This window comes from Protopterus annectens, chromosome 1.part0 (genome assembly GCF_019279795.1).
Source record: "Protopterus annectens isolate FY-2018-M chromosome 1.part0, PAN1.0, whole genome shotgun sequence".
Classification (NCBI taxonomy): domain Eukaryota; kingdom Metazoa; phylum Chordata; order Ceratodontiformes; family Protopteridae; genus Protopterus; species Protopterus annectens.
In genome coordinates this window covers 546,835,425-546,862,950 of record NC_056725.1, presented here as the reverse complement: position 1 = coordinate 546,862,950, position 27,526 = coordinate 546,835,425, and the positions used below count along the sequence as shown (strand labels likewise).

General features: G+C 40.5%; 1 long non-coding RNA gene across 1 annotated transcript in view; it reads right to left on the bottom strand.

The window, feature by feature from the left end:
• LOC122793338 overlaps nt 1–27,526 on the bottom strand; it is a 443,731-nt gene that overhangs the window by 323,438 nt on the left and 92,767 nt on the right. The window contains exon 2 of the long non-coding RNA XR_006363469.1: nt 19,887–20,038. This is a non-coding gene — a long non-coding RNA (uncharacterized LOC122793338). The remainder of the gene's footprint in view (nt 1–19,886; nt 20,039–27,526) is intronic.

Here is a 27,526-nt window from a genome sequence, read left to right as displayed (position 1 = left end):
ATATCATTAAAGCTTGTGTTTGTGCTGTGGACACTATGGTTAGTGTTTCTTTTACTTTCCTCACAGACCTTAGAGATGTACAAATAAGTCTGCTATAGCTTCAGAGGTGTACAAAGAAGTCTGCTATAGCTTCTGTAGGGGCTGTATACTGTCTAGTAGCAACAAAGTGGAATGTCTCACTATAATAATATTTTAAACTTTCCTGACAACCACACATCAGGCAGTTATACAGGTGACTGCCTTAGGGAATTAGGGGTGAGGTGGCATGCAATGTATGTATGACAGCAGTCAGCTGAAATATGTGACTGGCCATTTCAGTCTCTGCTTTCATCTCAATCTAACACCAGAGTGATGCACAGGCAGTGACTGTCTTTTTTGGGGGGTTAACCCCCAGAGGATCTGTGTATCCTCAAAACTATTGGCCTGTTTATTGTGAGTTATTTTGCCAACTTTGAACATTAAGCCTTGAGCATGACCTGTGTCTTCCTTGGAAGAAAAAATAAGACAAACTCTTTTCTTACACGTGCTTTCTCTTAAGGCCACCATTACAGCATCACTGAGTATCTATAACCCTATGGCTTCTGGGGTCCCAGCTTAATTGAGTAATTTTCTACATGGTTATTATTGTGCTGTCTTGGTCAGAAAAGGTGTATTGAAAGCATGCAGGGGGAACTAAAGTTGAACAGCAACACAGAATTTTTTTCCTTAATCATTATTTCTATTCAAGCCATCACTGGATAAAAAAAGTTGTGTACAAAAAGGACTTTAAAAAAATGTACTTCAGAGCATATATAAATTTATGGTTTCTTAAAAAAGTGAAAGAATTAAGGCAAAATTTGAGAAAAGGAAGAAAAAAAGTAATGTGCACAGTGTGGGGAGCCCAAGATTGGGCAAAACAAAGGAGAGCACCTGAGGATACGTGCATGTCTGTGTGTGTGTGAGGGTATGTATGTAGACACACGCACACACGCATGCGCACACACACTACCCCTACTACAGATCAGATGCATAAACTCACTAACTCACATAAGGCAAATTACCACACAACCCAATATATTGGTCATTCTAGACACTATTGCGAAACACAGAGATGTCCCACACCAGATTGAGCAAGAAGACAGTCACGGTCAGTTACCTAACAAGGCAAGGATCCACCACATCACACATGCACTCAGGACTCTGGATCATAAATACTAGTATGACTCTGTCATAGTCCATGGTGGTGTTAATGACCTGAGATGTGCCTTTCTGGACTATATGAAGACAGACATGAAACAGCTTTCAGATTATGTGCTGCAAGCAGGTATAAGCCTAGAACTGAGCAGCATTCTACCTTCTTCAATGATGATAACATAATACAAACGGAAGATAATGGTGTCGTTCAAAGGGGATCCAATATTTTTCAGCTTGGGAGGACATGATTGACAGACCATGCTGTTTTACTAGGGTTGGGCTGCACCTGTCCCCACTGGACTTTTGAATATTGGCCAAAACATTACCCCCCTCCCATAGTGCCTTTTTTAGGCAATGTCAAACTGATAAAACTTATGGCATAGTAAATTGTACTCAAAATAAACTAAAGGTGTTACAGCACAATGCTAGGAGTCAAAACAATAAGCTCCATTTCTTGGAAGCATTCTTCATCCTTGAGAGTGCTGACATTTGCACAGTTACTGAGCTATGGTTTAAAGCTGTGGAAGGCAGCTCCGCAGTGCAAGGCTATAGTGCCTTCCACACATTTAGACCAGGTACTACACAAGAAGGGACAAGAGGTGGGGGTGTATCGATCTACATAAAAAATAAGCACATCACAAGATTGGACAAACAGCATGACATGCTTAAGTGACTCCATGTCCAGCTAACTTTAGACATATCACAAATCATATTCTTGCTAGCTATGGGTCTCTGTCTATGACTCAGGATAACCATACCATGTACTTGTATTTACTGGTGTCACTAACCATTCAGCTCAACCCCATATCCATGGTGATTTGTACTATCCTACTATAAACTGCAATACATAAACAACAACTAACATGCAGGCTCAAAGATTCCTGGAGTTTGTCAATGCAAACACCCTGAACAGCTAGTCTGCATACCTAATTAGGGTGCATATATCCCAGATCTGGTACTCACAAAAAAGAAATGAAGAAATGTTGCCCCCCCCCCTGTGAAATATCCTCACTAGTCAGATCAGACCACAAAGCTGTTACCCTTGAAATAAATATAAAGACTAAACTCCGAACCGCAGAACCTTTAAGAACTTTTCCAAGGTTAACTACCTCCTATTAAGCAATGGCATAGCTAAATTCCAAGCCCCCCAAAAACTCGTGGAACATGGTGACCTACACAGAAGTGTTTACGGAAACCCTATACAAGCAAGCATGTAAATAAATGCACAGAAACAGCATTAGCAAACTGAAATAAACTTAGGACAATCTCCAAAACAAGCCCCCTTCATGGGCCCCTAATATAAATATGTTGTAGAACAAAGAAAAGAAAATCTTGTCAAAAAATAGGAAGAGCTATGCCCAGCAAGCAAAAAAACTCCTACAAGAGTCTCAGCAAGAAACTCAGGGGACCAATCCAGTCCACCAAAGCTAGCTTCAAGACTAAAATAGCCTCACAAGCTAAGGATAGCTATAAGGCATTTTCAGATATATCCACAATCTTAATGGGAACACCCAACAGTCTGCTGAACTAATAATCAATGGAACTCCCTATACCAAAGCAGAGAGTATAGCAAATTTGCTGGCTGATAAATTTAGCCCCAATTTTACCCCCCCCCATCACCCCCAGTTATGCCTCAGGAAATACCCTCTACCATTTCTCCTCCAGCTATCAATAAAGAACAGGTCCTCACTGCAATCTTGAAAGCTAAACACACTGCATTGCTAGATTCTAATACCATCCCAGGATGCCTCCTAAATAGCTTGAGACATGACATGTCAGGCCCATTAGAACCTCTATTCAACCACAGCCTCCACACAGGCTTTGTCCCTAAGGAATGGAGGGCTGCAGTGGCCCTCACTCTACACAAAGGTTAGACCATCAACAGACCCAGGAAAATACAGACCCATAAGTCCTATATGCAAGGTCATGGAAAAAATTATCATGGACCTGATAAACAAACACAAAGGGAATATTTAAACAATGGATCCATCCCAGTTTGGTGTTGCCAAGGATAGGTAATACCTACTAAACCTGGTGGACTTCTTCTAGATGGTCACTAGAGCCATAGACTAGGGCAAAACAGTGCATACTGCCTACCTTGATCTAGCAAAGGCATTTGATGCAATACTTTACTCGGGTATTACAGACAAACTCACAAATTTAGGCACAAGTTCTTATGCCACCTAATGGATAGCCAGACAGATCATAGTTAGGACAGATGAAATTAGGGATGGGGGATCTACCTTCACCAAGAGGATTGATACTATTGGTATCCCACAGAGCTCAGTACTGGCACCTCTCTTATTTAGAATATACTTCTCTGAAGTCAAGGCAAATGTAGAGGGCCTTTGGCAGTCCAAACTTGCTAATGACTGCAAGCTGGGTGCAATGACTGAATCCCCAAAGATACAGATATTCTCCAGGAGGGACTGACACAATCAAATAAATGGTACCAGTACCATGTCCTAAAACCCAATGCAAAAAAATGCATAATTATACTCTTTGGGAAGATAACCACCCCTGCAAATTACAGCATTAATAACACTCTCCTAAAGGGAACTGGGAACTCATGGTGGTGAGAAAATCCTTCTATGTCCACAACTTATAAGTAAGGGCATGGCATCAGGATTTATGGAGATTATAGTCCCTCTAGACTTAGCCCACATTAGACCAATAACAGTACAATGCATCCTTTGGCATGTACCTAAAGAGGCAATAGCTTAAGTGGCCACATAGGTATCTCACTACCTCATTAAAAGAATACAAGTTACAAATAGCATGTTCTGTGCAATATATGAAAGAAAATGTATAAATATCATATAATTACATCTGCAACAATCAAAAATGTCATCACTTAAAAAGGAAACTAATCCTTGCTTCACAAATGTGTACACTGTCACAGGATTAATGCTTTACGGAGATTACTTATTTGGACTCTGACTTGCTAAATCATACCTGCCCTATACCTCTCAACTGTACAGATTTTCACAGAATGTCCACCTTTCTGGCAAATAGCGGAGGATTGAAGTAATTAAATAATGACAAATATTTGAGATTAAGACTCCACATCCTTCAGAAAATTCATGTGAATGCAAAACTGATTATTCTATCAACTTTCTAAGTTTATAAGTGCAATATTTAAAATATGTCCTTATTTGCCCCCCCCCCCCCCATCATTTTAGCTTTTCCAGATTTTTTACTCTTAGAGGTTGAAAAGTATGAGTCCTACCCCATTTGACATGTAAGTGTCTTCCAAGAAGCCTATTTCATATTTATATAAGCAGAGACAGGCTCGATTAAGAGATGTTCTGAAATTCAGCTACTGCAAGGGCATGCAAATGGGAAAGATCACAACTTCTGACTAAATAAATAGACTCTGAAGGCCAGATAGTAAGGGCACAGTTTATTATTTTAGCAGTTACTGAATAGCAAGTTGATAGCTAGTGTTTTCTGAATACTACCTGTCAGTTCACTTCCTTGTGCAAATTCTGTACTGTTGTATAAACAGTTATAAAAGGAAATACTTTGACTTATGTATTCCAGGTAAAAATGTTATTCATTTTTAAATGTTTGTGGCTCAAGGCTTATTTTATTAGCTTAAGGGTTAATTGGACTTTACAAGTGTCCTTTAAAATGTGAGGTATCACACCTTTGAAGGGTGACTACTCAGAGTTTATTGCTAACATTTAAATATTTAAAAGATAGTTTAATTGAAGGATAAACAAGGTTATCATCAGCAGCCGTAGAATCAATCCTATTTTCTACATGTGGTTGAAGTTTCACATCAGCTGTCACTCTGTCTTGATTTTGGGTTATTCTCCTACCTTCCTTGACAGTTACACCAGATTGTTGCATGTTCTCGCTCACTCAATACATCTATTTTTTCACTGGGTGCCCTTGTTTCATTTTGCCTTCTTTCGGTCTCTCCCAAATCTTTTTCACTAGATTGTCTTCTGCTTTCCTGCACGTGCCCAAACCACTAAATTTGTTTCTATTTGACTAGCTCTGCAATTGGAGCTACTTTGTTTTCTGCCCCGATGTCCTCATTTATTCCTCTATACCACAGTATCTGTCCTACCACCCACCTCAAGAACTTCATCTACATCACCTTTAACTTCCTCAACTGCTCTGCCTTCACTGCCCAAGTCTCTATACTGGTCACACTGCCATTTTGCACACCTTACTTTTCAGTTTCTGTGTCATTCTTCTGTCACACATTACCCCTGACACTCTGTGCCATTTGGCTGCAGCCCTCGGATTTTAGCTGACCTCCTCATTCAGACTTCTGTCCTCTCAACCACCCCTCCCAGATACTTGAAGCTGTTAACCTGTTCCACTGTTTTCCTTTCTGTCTCAGTTTCAGTTTATTCTGATTTCTCCCATTTACTGCCATGATAACAGTCTTACTGTACTCAGTTTCATCCTGTAGCCATCAGTTTTACATTCCTCTGTCAGTTGCAGAAGTTCTTGTTTAGACTCAGCTTGTAATGCCACATCATCTGCATACCTCAGCTTTCTCAATTTGTCCCCTCTGCCCTGTCTATGTAGTTCATCACCAGTATGAACAGCTGTGGACTCAGAGCTGAACCATCATGGATAATGTCCTCACTGGGAGCCCCTCTCTGAGTCAAAACTCTGTCTCTACTTGTGTCATTGGGTCCTTGTACATGTAAGGAATAACACTAATTCTACCAATGTTTCCAGGACTTTGAACCATCACAACTGCTCAAATCAGTGTTCTTGGGATCTTATTAAGTTTCCTCCAAGTCTAGAAATACCCAGCTGGACTCTCTCCTCATCTCCAAGCTGTGTGGCCTTGTTTGGTTAGTTTTGACTAATTGGTGGCAGTAATATTGTTAAGTATGGGAGGAGAGTGTTATACTGCGGTGGTGGTGCTGCAGTAGCGTTGTTGCCTCACAGTTAGACATTGTCCATTCGATTCTCAGTTAGAGCGTCTTCTGTGTGGCAACATGCATGAATGGGCTTTCCTTCATTGAAGGTTGTGCGTTGGGGCTATGCCTCAGCAGTTGTGTTGTCTGTTAGAATCAACACCTGCCCTGGAAGAAGTAAATCCTTGAAAGCCAGTAATGCAAACTGGACTGCTAACATCTCCTTCATGTTGATATGTAGATGCTGCAGTCTGGCAGGCCACTTGTCTTGTATCCACTTTCCATTCAGATGAGCTCCCCAAGCTGTGTCTGAGGCATCTGTCGTTAGAATCTGACTCGCCTCTGGCCGGGTCACAGAGAGTCCCTTGTTTAGGTGACATTCCTGAGCCCACCACAAAAATTCCTTTTGAATGCAAGGTATTATTTGAATGACAGTGTCCAAATCCTGGCAGTGCTGTGTCCATACATTGTTGAGATACCATTGTAGCTTCCTCATATGCAGTTTGGCATTGGGAAGTACCAAAATACAAGATGCCATGAACCCTAAGGCTTGAAGGACTGTCCTTGCAGTCAGCCCGGACTGATGAGATAGTTGATGGAAGTAAAGAAAGATTCTTTTGTTTGTCCGGGGTTAAAAAGGCCATCTGGGTTGCTGTATTCAGTCTCACACCCAGAAAGCACATGTCTTGAGAGGGTACTAGACTGGACTTTATTTCGTTCACAGAATACCCTAGGCATCTTAGCACTGCTATCACATATTCCAAATGCTGAAGAAGCACGTCCTTCCTTGAGCCAGAATCAGGCAATCGTCCAAATAAGGATAGATTTGTATTCCTTTTAGCCTGAAGAAAGCTATCACTGGAGCCAGAATCTTTGTGAATACTCTGGGCAGTAGATAAGCCAAAGGGCAATGCAGAGAACTGATAATGAGAATTCCCAGCTCGAAAACGCAGATACTTCCTGCAAATTAGTCTGATAGGAACATGAAGGTAAGCTTCCTTGAGATCCAAAGTTACCATCCAGTGATCTTTGCCCAGCAGAGGTAAAAGCTGTTGTAACGTCAACATTTTGAACTTGGGAATGTCCAGATAAGTGTTGAGGATAGACAGATCCAAAATTGGTCTCCACGTGTTCCCCTTTTTGGTACTAGGAACAGGCGAGAATAAAATCCTAGGCCCCTTTCTGGCACAGGAACCGGCTGAATGGCCCCTATTTGGAGCAACAGAGAAATTTGCTTGTGAGCCTCTTTCCTTTGTTGAGGAGGAATGTCTGGCATGCCTTTGAAAGGAGGCAAGGTATGGAAATAAAACCTGTAACCGTGGTGAATGATATCCAATACCCATCTGTCTTGGGTAATTAAACTCCAGTTTTCTTTGAAAAGTGCCAACCTTCCTCCCAAAGGTGCTGCCAGCCGAGAAGATTCTGGCAGCTGAAAAGGCAGGTCATTGTGTCTGTTTACGAAAGGACTGACCCCTGCCCTCACCAGAAGACTGAGCAGGTGAACTCCCTGTTCTAGGCCTAAAAGAACCTTGAGCTCTGCCTCTACCACGTCTAGACCTACCCCTAGACTGGGAATCATAAGCAGGATATGTTCACCTCTTGGTAGGCCAATTTCTACTAAACTTCGGAGGCTGAACCTGCAAAAAATCTTTAACAGTCTGCATAGACTTAGCCTTGTCTTCCATTTTCTTTAGAACTGCTTCCACAGGCGAACCAAACAACACATCAGATTGTAAGGGAGCATCTAAAATCCTTGTTTTCACATGCTCAGCTAAATTCTGATCCCTCAACCAGGCGTGCCTGTGAAGAACTGAACCAGTGGCAGCCACCCTCGAAGAGGCCTGCACAGCATCAAAACCACATTGCAAAGAATGCTTACCCACCTGTTCAGAAACATGAACTAAATCCTGCAACTCCTTACACTCAATACCTTCCGCCAAAGCATCTACCTTAGACTTTAATTGTGAAAGGAGATAATTTTGGTATTTCAACATGTGAAACTGGCAGTTCAAAGCTCTCATGGCCAAAGTGGAAGAAGTATACACTTTCTTTCCCCATCTATCCAAAGCCCTAGCCTCTTTATCTGGAGGAACAGGATTTTTAACAACAGAAGCCTTAACACCTTTAGGCCCCTGTGAAACAGTTTCTGGGTCTGCCCTAGGACTCTTAAAAAGATACTTATGAGCTTCAGGTACCCTATAATATCTATCCGGTTTAACTGGAGCAGGAGGCAAAGAGTCAGGGTTCAGAGAAGCCTCTGCAAAAACATTCTCTACCACATCTAGAACAGGAGGTATAGCTAAAGGCCTATGCTGGGGTAGAAACAAAAATTCCCTAAGCCTTTTCCTGGAATCAGAGAAATCCTGACCTTCCCATTTAAAATGCTCCCTCATGGAATGAAGAGTCTCTGAAAATGAAAAATCCTCAGGAGGAGAAGCAGAAGGAGTAAGGGGAATACTCCTGCAAGTCTTCAGCCGAAGACTCAGAAGCATCCGAACACTGCTCAAAACTCCCAAGCTCAGATTCCACCCTAGGCCTCTTATCAGGAGGGGGCATAGAACCTCTAATCATTGTAATCAAATCTTCTGCCATCTTAAGCATATGCTTCTTAGGTACAGACCCTGAAGAACTAGGGGTAACTCCTGAAACAAAACCTGGCCTGCCCCTGGGAGAAGCCTTGGAAACAGCAGGGAGGGCCTAACCACCTTAGGAAGGAGGGAAGAACAGCTACCTGAGAAGCCCTTCCGCCTGGCCTACCTCCTGAGAGGTCACATCTTGCAGTAATAAAGTCTCTCCTGGGATTCCAAATAAATTTCTGGCTGAACCCTGGCTCCACCGAGCCTCTAAAGAACCGGCGTCCGGGACGGACGGTTCTTCCAACCTAGGCTTTGCTGTTTTGTCCTTGCGCTTTTTGAAGCGGGCGCGGAGCATCCGGCGGCATTTTATAATTACACCGCTTCCCAAAACTAACCTGGCACAATCTAATCTTCTCTTTATAGTGCGTTTGTTAAATCTAGCACAAGAGCGACAGCCAACAACGCCGTGCTCAGGCCCTAAGCAAGGTATACACAAGGTATGGTAATCCCTATGAGGTATCTGTTTCCCACAAGAAATACAGTTATTCACTTTTTCTGACATCCGGTAAAATACTGAGGCAAGAAAAACCAAAATAATCTAACGGGTACTTAGCCAACTTGATTCGGTCTGAAACTCCGACTGAAAATCTCAGAACGCCAACCTGCACTTGCAAAACTGCTTCTGCATCGGACCATGCGGCAAAAAAGACTGAGGATATGACGTCGGTCATGCGCATTTGTACCCTGACGTCCTGACGTCAGACTAATGCGCCTTGACCGACGTCAGCCATATACTTTGGTATTCGGGCTGACTGGGACAGCGGACTACCCAAGTGTTAGGACTGCAGCAATGTGGTATGAAGAACATCCTCTATTCAACCACAGCCTCCACACAGGCTTTGTCCCTAAGGAATGGAGGGCTGCAGTGGCCCTCACTCTACACAAAGGTTAGACCATCAACAGACCCAGGAAAATACAGACCCATAAGTCCTATATGCAAGGTCATGGAAAAAATTATCATGGACCTGATAAACAAACACAAAGGGAATATTTAAACAATGGATCCATCCCAGTTTGGTGTTGCCAAGGATAGGTAATACCTACTAAACCTGGTGGACTTCTTCTAGATGGTCACTAGAGCCATAGACTAGGGCAAAACAGTGCATACTGCCTACCTTGATCTAGCAAAGGCATTTGATGCAATACTTTACTCGGGTATTACAGACAAACTCACAAATTTAGGCACAAGTTCTTATGCCACCTAATGGATAGCCAGACAGATCATAGTTAGGACAGATGAAATTAGGGATGGGGGATCTACCTTCACCAAGAGGATTGATACTATTGGTATCCCACAGAGCTCAGTACTGGCACCTCTCTTATTTAGAATATACTTCTCTGAAGTCAAGGCAAATGTAGAGGGCCTTTGGCAGTCCAAACTTGCTAATGACTGCAAGCTGGGTGAAATGACTGAATCCCCAAAGATACAGATATTCTCCAGGAGGGACTGACACAATCAAATAAATGGTACCAGTACCATGTCCTAAAACCCAATGCAAAAAAATGCATAATTATACTTATTGGGAAGATAACCACCCCTGCAAATTACAGCATTAATAACACTCTCCTAAAGGGAACTGGGAACTCATGGTGGTGAGAAAATCCTTCTATGTCCACAACTTATAAGTAAGGGCATGGCATCAGGATTTATGGAGATTATAGTCCCTCTAGACTTAGCCCACATTAGACCAATAACAGTACAATGCATCCTTTGGCATGTACCTAAAGAGGCAATAGCTTAAGTGGCCACATAGGTATCTCACTACCTCATTAAAAGAATACAAGTTACAAATAGCATGTTCTGTGCAATATATGAAAGAAAATGTATAAATATCATATAATTACATCTGCAACAATCAAAAATGTCATCACTTAAAAAGGAAACAAATGTGTACACTGTCACAGGATTAATGCTTTACGGAGATTACTTATTTGGACTCTGACTTGCTAAATCATACCTGCCCTATACCTCTCAACTGTACAGATTTTCACAGAATGTCCACCTTTCTGGCAAATAGCGGAGGATTGAAGTAATTAAATAAGGACAAATATTTGAGTTTAAGACTCCACATCCTTCAGAAAATTCATGTGAATGCAAAACTGATTATTCTATCAACTTTCTAAGTTTATAAGTGCAATATTTAAAATATGTCCTTATTTGCCCCCCCCCCCCCCCATCATTTTAGCTTTTCCAGATTTTTTACTCTTAGAGGTTGAAAAGTATGAGTCCTACCCCATTTGACATGTAAGTGTCTTCCAAGAAGCCTATTTCATATTTATATAAGTAGAGACAGGCTCGATTAAGAGATGTTCTGAAATTCAGCTACTGCAAGGGCATGCAAATGGGAAAGATCACAACTTCTGACTAAATAAATAGACTCTGAAGGCCAGATAGTAAGGGCACAGTTTATTATTTTAGCAGTTACTGAATAGCAAGTTGATAGCTAGTGTTTTCTGAATACTACCTGTCAGTTCACTTCCTTGTGCAAATTCTGTACTGTTGTATAAACAGTTATAAAAGGAAATACTTTGACTTATGTATTCCAGGTAAAAATGTTATTCATTTTTAAATGTTTGTGGCTCAAGGCTTATTTTATTAGCTTAAGGGTTAATTGGACTTTACAAGTGTCCTTTAAAATGTGAGGTATCACACCTTTGAAGGGTGACTACTCAGAGTTTATTGCTAACATTTAAATATTTAAAAGATAGTTTAATTAAAGGATAAACAAGGTTATCATCAGCAGCCGTAGAATCAATCCTATTTTCTACATGTGGTTGAAGTTTCACATCAGCTGTCACTCTGTCTTGACTTTGGGTTATTCTCCTACCTTCCTTGACAGTTACACCAGATTGTTGCATGTTCTCGCTCACTCAATACATCCATTTTTTCACTGGGTGCCCTTGTTTCATTTTGCCTTCTTTCGGTCTCTCCCAAATCTTTTTCACTAGATTGTCTTCTGCTTTCCTGCACGTGCCCAAACCACTAAATTTGTTTCTATTTGACTAGCTCTGCAATTGGAGCTACTTTGTTTTCTGCCCCGATGTCCTCATTTATTCCTCTATACCACAGTATCTGTCCTATCACCCACCTCAAGAACTTCATCTACATCACCTTTAACTTCCTCAACTGCTCTGCCTTCACTGCCCAAGTTTCTATACTGGTCACACTGCCATTTTGCACACCTTACTTTTCAGTTTCTGTGTCATTCTTCTGTCACACATTACCCCTGACACTCTGTGCCATTTGGCTGCAGCCCCTCGGATTTTAGCTTTGACCTCCTCATTCAGACTTCTGTCCTCTCAACCACCCCTCCCAGATACTTGAAGCTGTTAACCTGTTCCACTGTTTTCCTTTCTGTCTCAGTTTCAGTTTATTCTGATTTCTCCCATTTACTGCCATGATAACAGTCTTACTGTACTCAGTTTCATCCTGTAGCCATCAGTTTTACATTCCTCTGTCAGTTGCAGAAGTTCTTGTTTAGACTCAGCTTGTAATGCCACATCATCTGCATACCTCAGCTTTCTCAATTTGTCCCCTCTGCCCTGTCTATGTAGTTCATCACCAGTATGAACAGCTGTGGACTCAGAGCTGAACCATCATGGATAATGTCCTCACTGGGAGCCCCTCTCTGAGTCAAAACTCTGTCTCTACTTGTGTCATTGGGTCCTTGTACATAGCAAGGAATAACACTAATTCTACCAATGTTTCCAGGACTTTGAACCATCACAACTGCTCAAATCAGTGTTCTTGGGATCTTATTAAGTTTCCTCCAAGTCTAGAAATACCCAGCTGGACTCTCTCCTCATCTCCAAGCTGTGTGGCCTTGTTTGGTTAGTTTTGACTAATTGGTGGCAGTAATATTGTTAAGTATGGGAGGAGAGTGTTATACTGCGGTGGTGGTGCTGCAGTAGCGTTGTTGCCTCACAGTTAGACATTGTCCATTCGATTCTCAGTTAGAGCGTCTTCTGTGTGGCAACATGCATGAATGGGCTTTCCTTCATTGAAGGTTGTGCGTTAGGCCCGGCAAGCCAGCACGTAAAAATCTACTGCCAATCATTAGCGGACCGGGGTTCTGCTGTGGCGACCCCTAACCGGGAAAAGCCGAAAGATACAACACCACAACGTGGGAGGAGAGTGTTAGGAGTGGAGAGCTGTCATTTATCCCCTATTCTAGAAACTAACGTATAAGTGTATGAGCAAAATAATTGTGATCAAGCTTTAATTACTTCTAGTAAGATAACACTGGAAAACAGTAGACTCAGTATGAGGTGGGTAGAATCCTAAAAAGCAAATGATAATAACTCTGAACAGTAGTTTCACAAAGTAAAACTAATTTGGGTAGGGCAAGATTTGGCTATTACCCAAGGCAGCAGTACACATTTACCATAAACTCTCAATGCCAACTGTTTTGAGTTTCTTAAATGGCACCAATGATTAAATTCAAACTCCATATTACCAGTTCTGCTGCTATATTTTTCGATAGCAGTTCATAGGTAGGTACTAGGCTATCGGCCCAAGGGCCTACGTAAGCATAGCCAACAAGGTTCCCTGGCTTACACCACCCAAGAAAGTTATTTTCCTGTGCCACTGTCAAGCAGAGACACAGAAGTGATCCCCGGGGTGTATTTCCTATTTCCCATCCACTCATCAAGATTTTTCTTGGAGTGCTAATGAAGAACTTTGCTTGACATAGATGGGTAGCCTGTTCCAGAGTATGGGAAGTCTCTGGGATAGGAATCTATCCCTCCAGCATGTCCTGTTTATTGTGGTGACAAGGTTTAGGTCACTAGAGCGTGTAGCTCAGAGGGATTGGGATTTCTTTAGGTGTAGCATGTCCAACAGCTCTGGGTCTGACACAGCTTTATATGTTAGGCAGAGATCACCTCGGGGTAGGCAATATGCTACGGAGTAAAGCTGGAGTTTTTTGAGGCGGTCAGTGTAGGGCATTTGTTTGAGTCCAGTAATCCTCTTTGTGAGGTACTTTTGTGGCATTTCCAGCTGCTGCAGATGTCTTGTGAGGTACATTCCAAAAGGGGTGTTGTACTCTATAATGGGTCTAATGAGTGTCGAGTAGGGGGGAACGATGACCTCTTTTTTCCTGGATGAGAACCCTTTTATGATGAGGTGTGCCACATAAGGACTTCCTGACTACTGTGGCGATGTGACTATCAAAGGAGAGACTACTGTCCACCTGGGTCCCAAGGTCTCATATCACACATTCAGTGTTAAGTAGATTGCTGCCTATGTGGTAGCTCATGGGTACAGAGTTTTTACCAAAGGGGATGACACTGCACTTTTTGGCATTGAGCTTGAGGCCATGGCTCTGACACCAGGCATCTGTCTCAGAGAGGCCCTTCTGTAGGATGTTCACATCATTTGAGGACTTGACTATGGCTCCTAGTTTGCAGTCATCCGAGAACTTCGTTAGCCAGAGGCCTTCTGTATTAGCCTGTCCTTCAGAGAAGTAGATACCAAACAGGAGCGGTCCCAGGACGGAACCCTGTGGTACTCCACTTGTCACTGGTCTGAGGTTAGATTTGGAGTCTGCAACTTTTACAGTGTGGGTTCTGTGAGTAAGCCAGTTGGCAACCAATCTTTTGACATAGGGATTTATGCCTAGTTTATTGAGTTTAGCTATAATTCCAGAATGGGGGATGGTGTTGAAAGCCTTGGCAAGGTCAAGATAGGCTGTGTGAACCACCTTACCCTCATCTACGGCTTTGGTGACTGCCTCAAAGAAGTCGATCAGGTTCAGGAGGCATGATCTGCCTTTCACAAACCCGAACTGGGTGGGATCCAGAGTTTGGAGGTTACCAATGTCTTTGTTTATGAGTTCCATGATGATACGTTCCATGGCCTTGCAGACCAGGCTCGTCAGGCTAATAGGTCTATAGTTCCCAGGATCAGTGGTGGCTGCCCCTTTGTGGAGTGGGATAACTGTTGCTGTGCGCCATTCAGTGGGCACAAACCCTGATGCGAGGCTATTATTGAACATGGTGCTTTAGTGGGGAGCCAGTTCATTCTGAAGTTCGCGTAAAACGCAGCCTGGGATGCTGTGTTTTTGGCTTTAACGAGTGCAGCTTTCACCTGCGTAGTTGTGATTACAGGGACTCTGCATTCTTTCTGTATATATATGGGCCCTTTAGGGGGTGAGGGGGAGGTAAAGTTAACACTGAACCTATCTGCCAGGATGTTGGCAATATCAGTTGGTTCTTTAATTTTCATGCCTTTGCGCTGTAACTCAGAGCACATCTGGGTGTTGCCATTGAGATTCTTGACATAGCTATAGAATGCTTTGTGGTTGTCCTTGGAATTAGTGGCGATTTTATTTTCATAGCTAGCTTTGGAGGATCTTATAAGGGATCTCAGCTTCTTACTGAGGCTGACCAGGAAGCTCCTCCACTCATGGGATTTTACTCTCTTTTGCAACAGTTTCTTCCTTCTGTTGTACAGTTTGTTTATGGCAGGGGACCACCAGATTGGCTTCCTTTTTTTCTGGAGGATAGCGTCTTGGTTCTGTTTGGGATAGCATGATCCATGCACTCACATAAGTGCTTATAGAGTGCATTTGTGTAGGATTCAGCAGTTGGAACTGTATTGTCCATCTGCATGGGTGTCATGACATTCACTACTTCTGTCTTAAGAAACATGAAGTTGGCTTTGGAGAAATTTTTTACTGTGGTTTCCTTAATGGGGGTGGGGGTGGGATGTGGATATCAAGGGTGATTAACTTATGGTCAGATCGGACCAACGAGGAGTTGACTTCAGGTGTGGAACACCAGTTACTCATGTTGGTAATGACTAGGTCTAGGATTTTGTTGCCCCTGGTGGGGGTGTGGATAAGTTGATCTAGGGCATTGGAGTTTATGAATTCCAGAAAGTGTTGCGCTAAGGAGTTGGCACATGAGTAGTTTTCCCAGTTAAAGGTGGGGTAGTTGAAGTCACCCATTATTAGAGTGTTTGGTTGAACCCTAATATTTTCCAGTACACCAAGAAAAGAGGAGTGGGAATCCTGGGGCATGGTGGGGGATCTGTAGCAAGCTACAATTTGGATTGCAGTTTTGCCAAGAGTTAGTTGCACTTGGATAACCTCGGATGCATTATGCTGAGCAACTAGCCTGGGGATGTGGATATCCTTAATGAATATGGACACACCCCCACCTTTGGTGTTTCGGTCCAGGTTACATGGCCGAAAAGTGTGGTATGAGTTATAGCCTGGTAGTGCAGGGGTGCTCTCTGGAGCCTTGAACCAGGTCTCAGTCACTGCACAGATATCGATGTTCTCCATTTTAAGGAGTGCCTCGAGTGAGTGCATTTTGAAATTTAGACTTCTAGCATTGAGTAGCATTACCCTCAGTTTTTGCTTGCTTGTTCCTGTCATGGTTGTGAATTTGTTACTTGAACCCTGCCTAAAAAAGGCATTATAGGGGCAGCAAGAGCCTTAGCCAGTATCCGGAATCCCAGGGGCGACAGGTGCAGGCCATCTGTGGCAAAGCATCGTGGTCTGTTGACAATGTCATCCCAAGCAGACAGATACTGGATCCCCTTAGAATGACACCAGAAGCTTAGCCAATTGTTGAAGTCAGTCATTTTGTCCTTGTACTGCAGTATCATTCTGGGTGATGGCAGAATGCTACTCAGGGCTAGGGTCATACCTGCCTGGGCTACAAGATCGGAGAGCTCTTCCATGTATCTTTTAATGTAGTCCAGGGAGGTACATCTCAGGTCATTCACACCAACATGGACAATGACAGAGTCATATTTGTACTTGTTGTGGAGTGACCTCAGTGCGTGGGTTATGTGGCAGATCCTGGCACCCGACAGGCAGCTGACAGTAACCTTCTCCTTGTTTAGCCTGGTGAGTGGGACATCAGTGTGCCTGACTATAGTCACCTATGACTAGTGTGTTGGGTATGTTGTTTTGCCTTATTGGCTGTGTTTGAGTGGCACACTGAGTCTGTGGGCTATGTGTCATTTGGGCTGTGTTGGGGGATGGAGGTTGCTTGTGTTTCTGCTTTGGAGGTCTCTGTTGCTTAGGCAGATTATTATTGAGAGCCTCCGCGAATGTTTTTGAGTTTCTATGTGTGGACTTTGGTGGTGTAGATGTAGTGAGACTATGTGATGAGTGTGGTGTGGTGCAAATGTTTACCTTCTCCTCATGACTGTCAGGTTCAGTCTTGGTTGGAGAGAGCTTTACCTCCAGTTTGGCTAGATGAGTGCATCTGTCACAGGTTGTAGTGTTGGGTGGTGGGAGGAGAGGGTTGTCTGAGTACATGAGGCAATTTCTACAGTGCCTCAAGATGCCCAGATTCATCAGATAGACAGGGGAGAACACTGGGAGCTGACCCTTGGATATGCCTGAATAAAAAACTATTTTCCTCTAGATAAGTGAGGAAAGTGAGTACAAGAGCTGTTTCTCTCAACGCCAGTGAGAAAAGTAAGTACAAAAACTGTTTTCCTCTAGGTAATGAGGAAGATTGAGTGCTATAGTAATTAGTCGCTTATTTAGTGCTTCAGTTGAGCAAAAGTTATAACTCACAGTCCCTGCCCATCACACACAGATCATGGACAGTGACTAATAGATTGCATGGCTGCAATGAATTTATTTTGGTTGTAACCTTTTCATTCAACTCTGTTATTTATGGAAGACAGCATACTAGCACAGGAAGAGGGCATCAACCTGACTCCTCCCCCAGTGACCTGAGTTCAGCTAGCTTGTCAGATGCAGGAGTCAGCTAGGAAGGAAGGGAATAATAAATGGATTTTGCTTGCTTACAATTTATGGGGGGAGACAAGGGAAGGGGTCAGAGGGTACATCCCAATTTACAAATCTCCAGAGCAGACCAGGTACTTTATGGAATCATCATGTTGGCAATAGCACTAGCGGATTTTTATGTGAGAAACCAGCAGCTCTTGCAAAGCACTTTGAAAAAAAATCTGAACATAAATTTGAAAATATGAATAATAACTGGCAAATAAAGATTAATTTCTCCACTGCAGGACATCACGGACTAACAATCTTAGTGTCACTTTGTTCATAACACCTTGCCCTTTCCAATACTGCCTATTATTAGCTGGTAAGTCACTTCTTTAAAGAACCCAGACTCAAAAAATGTCTGGATGCCATAAGGTGGTATGGGTGTGAACTAGAAATATACAAAAAAAGATGTTTTATTAGGCTTCAATGAGTTAAAAGCCCAGCAAGTCCTACTTCTGCATCATCACTCTATGAGAAGGAGTTCTTGGCCTATCTATCATCACATCTAGTCATGTGTCAGGGTGCCTTTCATCCCAACTAAGGTGTTATTCGCTGCCTTCATCTTCACGATTTCTTGATCATACCATTACCACTAAAAGCAAGTACACATAAAACTCATAAAAACAAAAAAAAAAGCCATGAGCTACCACCTTATTAAAGTTAAGCATTTTTGTGCATTTTTTCCTCAAGACCTCTTCAGAACTAATAAATCATCCAACAATCAAGCATTCAATTTACATCTAAACAGTGCCATTTAGTTAGATCCAACCAATCACAGACTTCATCAAATTAAAACAATAAAAAAGTCCTTCTGCTTTTCCCGGTTAGGGGTCGCCACAGCAGAACTCTGGTCTGCTAATGACTGGCAGTGGATTTTACGGTGCTGAGTTGCCAGCCTGACGTCCAACCTTCAAAGAAGGCACACCCATTCACGCATGCACCTACCTGCATGTCTTTAAACGTCACTCGACTGCTACAAATCATTAGAAAACATTTTGAAATTATAACAAAAATTCTAATATAATATAGAAAATCCATAAAGTGTATTAAAAACTAACTCGTAAATTACAATTTTGCTACCCTTAAATGTAATGCACTGTTTACTATGACATACCAGTTAATTCTGGGTGTTTGCTTTGCATTTAATAAAAGCTGCCAATACACTGCCTTGTATTCCAGCCTCTCTTCCCAGCAGTCTCTTCGATCATTTTATCCATTATCTCCAATATAAAACCATTTTTTAAAAGCCACAGAGGTTTTTGAATGATTACATAATGCAGATCTAGTATATCCTTTCTTTTTAGCATAAACATGCTCATCACTTCTGACCCCTAATTCTTTCTATTTTGTCAACATAAAATGTTGGGTATGAGACACATTCAGCCAGGTATACAACCCCTTTGGTGGCACAACTACATTTTCCTTTGCATGATATGACTTTTTGGGTAAGTGGGAACAGTAATAGTAACAGTGTCCAAAACAAATCGACACTGGGATCATGTACCATATTTTACCATATCCTTAGAGGAAATCGTACATGTTAATGGCTCCAATAACTGTTTAAGATTACTGTTCCTCCTATATACCAAACTTGGTGTTTGTCTTAACTTGTCCAACAATCTTGATGAAACAAGTACTCCTGTACATTTTTTCTTAAAGAAGGAAATCACAGAGGTGGGGATTCTAAAAAAAGCTTCATCTATTTCCTCGATACAGCCATGGTCACTGCTTCTTTCTATTTTTTCACCAGAAGTCCTAAGGAAAAAAACAGGATGAAAGAGCTTAACTTTATAATAAGCAGTTCTTTTTAAAGTTGCTGTTAGTGGCTTTTTCTTGTCTGTTTTGTTTTGAGCATACCATAGTCTGAAAAGTTCACTTCTTAAGCAATACTTTTACCTGATAATAAAACCTAATTCAGTAATAGTGCAACAAGGGTGCTTCTCACTAATAATGGCCATAAAATGTATGAATAACTGAAAGAGGTAGACGAACAATAATTGACAAATCTTGTTGACAGTGATAAGGGGCCTGTAACAATGAATATTGTTCACATTCAGCAATAGTTAATAAACCTTCACCAGCTCCCGAGACAAAGACTGCGGGGGAAACACAGAGGAAAAAGTCTCCAGCCTAATTGAAACTGCCTCACCTGCTCTGCACCTGACTCTACAGCAGAAGTAGAACCCCTACTTAATGCCAATCCAATTAAACCTAACATAATTTCTTCATAAAAAGCATCAATGAAACCCTCTAAGTACTTATTAACTGGCTGACTAAGCCCACCCCCCCCATGAAGCCTTGAAACTTCAGCTGTGCCTCATTATCTCTGCGGGCCATAATAGGGCTATTCTCATCACTGGATACTGTATCCTTCCTGGATTTCCTTCTAGCCTTTTTTGTGGAATGCTCTCCATCTTGGATTGACTTACCAGTTGCCTCTTGACTGAGTCCCTTTTCGGAAGCCTTGGGAACCTCTGTCAGCTGCTCAATACTTGCATTTGGCAACTCTTCAAATGTGATCCTGTCCTCCTCTGAGATTCAACTCCACATATATGGAAGGGCCTGTAAAGATGACATATTCCTAAAAGGAAACACAGCATCAATTATTTCAAATAAAGGGAAAATAATTAAGTCTAAAACATTCCCTAAAAGTGTACAAACCCCAATGCATCATATAGGCATCAAAATGCATCTAAAGACCTAGATGACACATAGCCAACTTAATTAGGGCTGATACAAAAATACTTCACCCAAAACCTTTATAAAATGATCTGACATGACCAGCTTAACAGTGTGCAACAAAAACTCAAAACAACTCCAAAAAAAAAAAAAAAACCTCTTACACCAACCCCAGGCAAACACTCTACCACTAATCCACCTCTTAATCTAACCAAGGAAATACTATACATGAATGAAGAGGGGAAAAGGGAATAATTTTTGCAGCCACCAACTGCTATACCCCCCATCCTACTATCCCTGATGTTAGGAGTGTGACAAAGTTGGTTGATATATGTGTCATATATATATATATATATATATATATATATATATATATATATATATATATATATATATATATATATATATATATATATATATATATACATATATATATTTTAACCCTCCTAAAACTGCCTATTTTGGAACAAGAGATGCGGATTATGGTTAACAAATGATGCTAATTAGAGTTATAGACTTCCTTTACTTCAGGAAAAAACATGTTAATTCACAATTTATTATTCTGTTAACATTTCATATTAATAGCACCAATTTTTAAAATGTCCCTGATTGTTTCTGTTTATTATGGATTTGTCCCTGATTTTGAAGGAAGGCGGTTGAGAGCTATGCTAATGGCTAGTCTCTAACGTGTATACATATGCCCTAATCAAATTATGTAAATATGACATATCATTTCACTTTTTTTTTCTAAGTACCACAAATAAAGAAACCAAATGTGATATAAATGGAAAAGTAAAATCAAGGCTAAACCAAATACTTGGCAACTGGGATAAACCACATCCAAAGTCAGACTGAACTTGTGACAACTTTAAATGTAAATTAGTAATAAACGTGCATATATTATTACTTTATTTTATTATTTAAAAGGAAATAAACACTACATCAAGGTAACTGACAGGGAAATTAACATTGTGTCAGTGCCTAGGCATGCAAACACTAGTGTGAGCCACATGTCATGAAATAATTTTCAATTAAATACTCCCGTCCTACCTTCAAACAATCACAGTGCAACTTCACCAATGAAACTGCTTATGCCAAAGACCAAAATACCAAGTTAAACCCTTTAAAAAATTTCCTTGGTTGACAACTTCTTTAATGAATTTTAATAACATTTTAACTTATTGGTTCATTTAACAAATGCTTATAAGACCCATAAACTTCAGAAATGACACCACTTCTGTTTCTTAACAAAATCTAACATTAATAATTCACTGACCTTGTTTAAAATCTCCCTTTGCTTCCAGTGCAGAAGACTCCTTACTTGGCTCTTTGTAGAGAAATATACATACCAGGTAGACTAAAGATTACATATAACCTCTCAGCAATTTTATATTGTATCTATCTATATAAACACATTCGTATACATACACAAACACATATATATGTGTGTGTGTGTGTTTGTGTATTGGTGAGCTACTGGATTAAATCCCTCTAGCTTCCTTGACAAACTGACAGTGGGAGCCCAATAGTCTGCCATTAAATATAGCTCAACCATGAGCAGCACTCACAGTACTCTTCCGTGAAGCAGAGGGAAAAAGCAGTCTGTGATGCAAGCCTCATTTTTATAGCAACTGCTAGCATCAGCAAGAGACTCTGGGATGCTTAAGTAAGATTGTGGGCAGTACCTGACAGGAAAAACTGAAGATTCCCTTATGTCTATGGTATACCGTGGCAATATAGACAAACTCCTAAGTCAAAACATACAACAGGTTAAGCTTAAAAATGGTTGGTGGGATTCCTCTGATTTCAAGGCAAGGAAGCGTACACTGCTTTCTGGTAACTAAGCCATACCAAAACCATACTTCAGGGAGATAAGAAAATTCATAATTGAATTAAACTGTTTGTGAGGGTAGACACTGTGAATGCCTCTCTTTACCCCTGGCCTGTAATCAAGAGGCCTCAATCCTCACCACTGAGACCAGTGAGAGATGGTCACTAAAAGGAATGCATTTACACAATATATTCAAATGCAGGTCTCTGCAAATAAAATTTCCCCCAAGAGAACACAGAGAACACGCTCCACTAGAACTGGACTCTGTCTTTCCAGATTCGAAAAAAGAATCACTTTGGAGCACTGTGCCCCAGTTCCAAGTAGCTGACACACCCACACCTAGGTATTTGATTTTCACATGTACATACACTCCTGGGAAAGGCTAGTACGGATTCTAACTGTGTCCTTCTGCCCAGGCTATAAGGTAACCTCGTTGCCACCAGTGAACCACTGTCAGGCTCTTACAAGGGTATTCAATTATACTGAGTAAAATCAATACTAACATAAACGGTAGAGTGCAACCAAAGCAGGCAGGCTTTTTGGAGTGGCCAAGGCATCACTAAAATAAGCATAGGTACTCTCAAGGTATTAAAAGTGTTCTCTAAAAGACCAGTCACAATGAAAGGTATTGCACACAAGTACTGAGCACGTGCAAGCACTAGTGCCATTTTGTAGTGACAAACGAGGTGTAAGCATGCATGTGTGTGTAGTAGTCAGTTAGTTTGTTTAAGTTTAATGTTACCGTTCTCCATCTGGATGTGTTTGTGCATAATAAACTCCTTAAATGATACCCAGCCTCATCATCTTATTCAATATACAGAAGACAAGTGACATGGTGTCAGAACAGGATCCAGAGTAAAACTTCTTCTACAAGAGCATGAGGCAGGCAGTTACAGTTGGAGGAATATACAGGAGTGGCTCAAATGACTCACAAACAGGTCAGAAAGACAAATCCAGGTAGTAAAACTCACTTAAATTATTTTTTTACTCAATGAATAAACTCACTTAAATGATTTTTTACTCAATGAATATAAAATGAAGCATTAAAACCATTCAGAAAGACATTCTAATTAAAGGAAATGTTCACAATAATGATATATTGACAGAAATACAAGAAATTCTTACAAAAGTGCTTGAAATAACTTCTGAATTGCATAAAATGCATAAAAAAAAGACAATGACAATATTTTTTCACTGTGCTTCTTTTTCGTATTAACTAAAATTAGCCGAAGTGTGAAACATGTTCACAAGTTTGTGTAATATTACAGTACAGTTATTTCTCAGAAAATGGTCATTTCAAAAAGTTTATGGTATAGCTGAATATTTTTTGCATACCTGGTGCGTATTTATACATAATTACAAGGACATTTGTTGGCATGGCATAAGGATTTCGCATACCCACTCCACTTGTATTTAATAATGTTGCTGAAAACTGGAACGTGTTTGAGCAAGATTACGATATTTTCATACAGGATGCTTTTCCTGACAAAGATGCATGTACAAAGGCATTTATTCTGCTTAATTTAGCTGGTTTAGAAGCCACTGAAAGGGAGCATTTATTTGTGTATGCCCCAGCTGTGTATGCAGGGGAGGGGGAAAAAACACCATATAGTTTTACTGGCTGAAACCCGGGACGACCCAGAGTACTTAAAACATAAATTTAGAGAAACGTGTACCCCCAAATGAACATTACAGTGGAAAGGCACATATTTTATACAAGGGATCAAAAGCTTGGTTAAACGTTTGCAGCATATATAACTAACTTGAGAAACAAGGCAAAAATGTGCAGATTTGGTGATTTAAGAGATGAACTGATCAAAGACGGGCTTGCTTGTGGTATTAAAGATAATGTAGTGAGAAAGATTTTGCTTCAAGACAGTGATTTAACTTTGAATAAAGCCATAGAGGTTTGTCAGATATATGAGCTTACAGAAAAGCATATGAATATGCTTACAAATGAGAAATGCATGCTTCTAGTACCTTCCACTGCTAATGCTGATAGTATGCAGCACGTAGTTGAAAGATACAGGCCCATGGGTGGGGCAGCTTCAGTGAAAACCAGAGACTTTCTAGCAAGTTCCAGGGTTGCTCCAGTAAAATTCAGAGCATGCTCAGCAAAGCAGAGGGGTGAGTCAGCAAAATCAAAGAATGTGCCCCCATCTAGCTTCCTAGTCAACTGTTGTAATTGTGGTGGTAAACATCAACCTAAAACATAAAAGTGCTTAGCTTTTGGTCAGCAGTGCCACAAATGTAAAAAGAGGAATCATTTTAAAAGTCTTTGAATGCTCTCTTTTAATAAAAGAATGAGCCTCATTTGATTTACAAAGAGGCAAGTTGATCAATTAGAAAGCTGTGACCCTCTTTTTTATGTTGATGGTGTGTCGGTGCTTGGTTGAAACAGTCAATGCAGTAGATTTGTGGGAAAAGAATTAAGTATTTTGTACTGTTCTGATTAATGGGAGACCTGTAAACCTCAAAATTGATACTGGTTGAAAGTGCAATGCTATGTCAACATAAATGTTTGCCAAAGTAAGTGCTGGTGAGAAACTATATCTGGCAAAGTGTGCGAAGGTTGTTGCTTACAGTGGTGAAGAAATTCAGACCGAAGGCTCAGTAGTGCTTTCATGCTACTCTGCTGGGAACAGCTATGACTTGCAATTTTATGTAAAGAGGCATGTACAGTCATTGTTAGGCCTCAGAGACAGTTTGAAAATGGGACTACTTTCATTTAATGCAGAAGTCCACCATGTAAGCACATGTAACAATGAACATTTTGCACAAACTATTTTTTCTGACTATGATGATCTCTTTGAATGAAAAGTCAGGCAAAATTCCAGTTGTGTACTCCATGAAGTTAGACCCTGAAATAATCCCAGTTATAAGAACAGCAAGGAAAGTTCCAGTAGCCTTGCAATGCAGAGTCAAAGCTGTGCTAGACAGAATGGTGCATCTAGGAGTAACTTGCCCAGCAGAAGAACCAACTGAATGGGTATCCTCCATGGTGGTAGCACATAAGAAAAACTCAGATGATACTAGAATATGCATTGACCCAAGATATGTGAACAAAGTACTAAAATTACCTCATCATCCAACACATACAGTCAAAGAAGTTGCTGCTCTTATGCCAAGAACTACTGTTTTTTTCTGTGGATGCAAAAGGTTCATTTTGGCAAATTCTGCTTGACTGAAAATCTTCATTGCTTACTACCTTCAGTACACTATTTGGAAGGTACATATTTTTGAGAATGTCATTTGGGATAAATTCTGACAGTGAAGTCAATGTGCAATGGAGCAAATTTTTTCTGGCTATCTATGTGTTATAACATTAGATGATATTCTTGTAGAAGGCAACGGTGAAGTCGGACAGGATAGAAACCTCAGTAAAGTTCTGGAACATGCCCTTGAAGTGAATCTTAAAGTTAAATCCTCAGAAATGCAAGTTTAGGCTACAATAAGTTACTTATGTGGGTCATTTATTTACCAGTTCAGGCTTACGACCAGATCCTTCCAAGCAATCTGCAATTCTTGAGATGCCAGTGCCAGACAATGTCACTTCCTTACAATGTTTTCTTGGCATGGTCAACTAATTGAGCAAGTTCACCCCAGATACGAGTGTACTTTCAGCACCGCTCAGAGAGCGGACATGTAAAGATGTAACTTTGTCCTGGTCAGAACAACCCAAAAGAGCATTTGATGTCCTGAGACAGAGAATTGCCAGTCCACCCACTTTGAGATATCATGATGTTCACAAATCTGTAACTCTTTCTTGTGATGCTTCAAAATTTGTTCTTGGTGTAGTCATTCTTCAAGAGGTTAGACCAGTGGCCTATGCATCCAGAACCCTAACCTAAACTGAAATGCAGTATACTCAAAAGAGAAAGAGCTCTTGGCAATTGTGTTTGCATGTTCGAAGTTTCATGATTATATTTATGGCCGACCTATTCAAATTGAGACTGACCACCACCCTTTGGTCACTATTTTGAAAAAGCCAATGCACACAGCTCCTGCAACATTGCAATGCATGATGTTGAAATTGCAAAAGTAAAATTTTCACTTGGATTACACAAAAGGCAACCTTCTTTATCTTGCTGAAACTTTATCCAGATCACCCAGAAAAATCACTGAACAACATGCAAATGAGAAACCTGATTTTGAAGTCACGGAAGTGAGAAATAATTTTTCTTCTACACATTTTGATCAGCTTAGAACTCACAAAGCTTCAGATCCAATTCTCCAAAAGCTCAACCACGTTAGGATGGCTGTCAAAGCAATCCTGTTTGCCACCAGGTGTGCAGAAGTATTTTTCCTTACAGAGATGAGATTTTGATGGAAGATGGTATCATCATGAAAGGTCCAAAAGTGATTTTTCCAAAATCCTTGTAACAACAGTTTATTAAAATCTTGGATCGTGGCCACCCACAAACACATTTTACCAAAAGAAGGGCAAAAAAACTAATATTTTGGCCTTCTATGTCAAAACATATTGAGAAAGAAATTTCATCTTGTTCTGCCTGTAATGGTACTAAAAACACTAACGATAGTTCCAGGATTCAAAATAACACTAGTAACAAACTCCAATGCACCCAATGGCCATTAACACTCCATTTTATTGTAGAACCAAGCACAATTCAATAGTTGAGTGCTTTCATCATAAAAACAATTACTTAATCAGAACTAAACACCATGCTACCACTCAAAATGACTATAAATACCTTAGTACAACCTATGATTGGCTGATAAATTAATAAGACAATTAAGCAATACTTCTCTTAAAAACACAGTTTGCAAAAATAAAAAATATATAAAAATGATTTATTTTACTTGGGGTATCAAATGTTGAAGTATTAAATATCCTGTAATAAATTATTATTATATTTACATTGCACATACTAATAATTAATGAATAATGTTACAAAATGAAAACACTTTTTTTTAAAAACTCATATGTATGTATTTTTTCACAATGTATAGACTTGTAAAAATTGAAAGGAATTAATAGACAGGTAGAGATCAAACGTTAATAGATTGTACAAGTAGATTATTAAGCCCCATTCTTTAATCTGGGTTCTACACTTAAGAGCTGGTACAATAGAAACACTGTCATTCAAACCTGGGGGGAAGTTGGCAGCAAGCCTAAGTTGCCATAGGAGTACCTTTTTACAAAGCTGATTCTTCCAATCTCCCCCCTAGGTTCAATATGTACACTGTCCAGTATACCAAATTTAAAACCATGAAAATGTACACAATTTGAAAAATGCCTAAACAGTGCGTTAGTTTCTTTTTTGTTTTTTAATTAATAAATGTGTTCATAAATCCTACGTCTTCGAGATCTCTCCGTCTTTCCAATGTAGTACGCTGAACAGGTGTCACACATTGCTAAATACACTATCCTCTGGGAATTACAATTCCCATTTCTAAAAGTAATGTTAGTTCTCAGTCTGTCATTCAGTATAAGACCAGTTTCCTTAAAAATAAAACAACACTGAGAACAACACCCACAACATCTAGTACCTTTACCATTGTCATGTTCCCTGTACATAGTAGGTGTTTCCAACATTT